The sequence below is a fragment of the Oncorhynchus mykiss genome, chromosome 26 (genome assembly GCF_013265735.2).
Source record: "Oncorhynchus mykiss isolate Arlee chromosome 26, USDA_OmykA_1.1, whole genome shotgun sequence".
NCBI classification, from domain to species: domain Eukaryota; kingdom Metazoa; phylum Chordata; class Actinopteri; order Salmoniformes; family Salmonidae; genus Oncorhynchus; species Oncorhynchus mykiss.
In genome coordinates, this window is record NC_048590.1 from 19,572,450 (window position 1) to 19,574,707 (window position 2,258).

Consider the following 2,258-nt stretch of genomic DNA (forward strand, 5'->3'; position numbering starts at 1 on the left):
CACACACGCGCATGCACGCACGCACACACACACTCTCTCTCTCCTTCCTTCCTTCCCTCTCTCTCTCTTTCCCTCTTTCAGTTGCCTACTCTACTCTGAGCGTGTGGGGCTGGGGGCTGTGAACCCACAGAGCTCTCTCCATTAGGAGTACTGTCCCCGGCCTGCCTGAGGACCTACATGTCGGCACGATAAAAAATGGTAATTACCTCATCACGCCCTCCCTCTAGCATGAGTAATTACACATTTCAAAGAAGTGACATTTGTTTCCCAATGATCTGTAACAATAGGGATTGTTTTGCTGATCTGCGAGGGCACTTTGAAAGGCTTCCAAGGCAGAGAGGAGGCATTTTGCCATTGTCAGTGGTGCACTGGTCGAGCACTGGAAGTCCAGGGAAAGGCTCTTGTCTCCGATTTTCCGCCCTGATTGGTGAGAATGGGCAGCTACTCTGTTTGGATGTGTCAGCTGAACTAAGCACTCCCCTCTCTCTGGGCGTCACTGAAGTTTGCAGTGGAGACAATTCATATTATGCACAGCAAATTGTAGACGTGACATCATTTCGCTCATGGTAATTATTTACATGCTCAGGGCACGCATTACGTTGTGTTTGCAATATCTAGGAATTCTGTCAGACATGAAGCAGTGGGATTATGCTTTGAGGGATTTGAACAGTATGCTAATATTATTATTACTGTAATATGTCAATAGAGGGCTTTTTGAATATTGAGTAATGAAATTACTCCATATAAAAATGTAAAATAAATGACAAGGAAGTCCCCTGTGAACAGGCAAGGTAAATACTTTTAGGAGTAAAAAATGAAAAATCACTTGTAACTATGCAAACTGCAGTTGGAGCTTGTGTCTTCAATTCCATCAGCCTAAGGCCATGGGAGATCCCAGTTTACCTGAGGTAGTTGACCTGTTCTCAATTCCAACGTGTGTGAGATACATAATGGGATGTTACCAACAGAGAAGGAAATACCAAAACCTCTGTGATGGGCTTCTATGCACAGCTTTGCTCTGCCTGCCTCAGCTGGTGGGGCCACCATAAGCCATACAGCTACACTGCATAACATTACATGTTCAAGAGTCTTCCCAAAGTCTCTTTGGCTGAGCAAACATTTGACGCATGAAGGGCCATTTGGTTTCCCATACCATTGTGATGTAATACACATTTATTACAACAAAAAAACGACTGTATCCTACAATGAAAAATGGAACACATAATGTAGGGGGAAGACAGATGAGGGTAAATCATGGTATAGCTGCTGTTTAGATCTATGTGGGTTTGGCACACTGCGGGCAGGGGAGCCTGAGCGGTAAAGCTGATTTACATGGGATGAAGAATGGCCCAGAGGGACTGGCCCTATAGGAAATGGATTTGAGAATAGATGGAGGTGGAGTGAATGATTTCTGGGATCTCTGGGAGTCCTGTAAGTGGAAGCTCCACCGACAATAACATCCGCGGCACATGACACCCTTTTTTTTTTGTCCATAATGGCAAACACAAATATAACTGAATTTAAATTGGTTATAATTCTGACATATTACTAAAAGCGTAAGTAAATTAATGCAGTGTATTATTTTTGTTTTATTACAATTTTGAACCATACGTGGTGATTTGCGAATTGTGAATTTATCACCATAGAGTTAGATATAGGAGTCTAGATGGATAAAACCTGTACTGGCATGGTCATTGCCATTGAGGGCTTCCACCATTTTAAAGTAGTAGTCCTTCCTGTGGGTGAAGGAAGGATCACATGATTCCATCTGGGTCATGAGGAGGGATCAGCGAATGAATTATAAACGTGAACAAACATTCCATAACTGTAGGAGGCTTTAAATTGCCATCCTTGGCTTTACACCTGTTCAAACAACACACTCTAGATGGCAGTATGCACCCTTTCAATGTATCTGCTAATTCATAGAAGTAAGTAGAAGAAAATTGACGACTTAAAAATTGAGATTACCTCAAGGGTGGTGCCTGTGCGCTCACAGATGCCATAATTGGACATGAATGAAGATGATATCTCTATCATTCTCTATGTTTTCGACATAAGAGTTGAACATTTTTATTTGAACGGCCCTCCAACTAGTTGGAAACTTCTCCCACATGGTGACGTCTGACGTCACCTAGTAAGGAAATTACCTCGATAATAGCAATTTCGGCAGTTAAATGCAACTAAAGATATGATTTTGAACACTATAATTTGTTTACAAGTCTGATAGCTGTACTTTTAGTTTATGGTTGACACAGCTT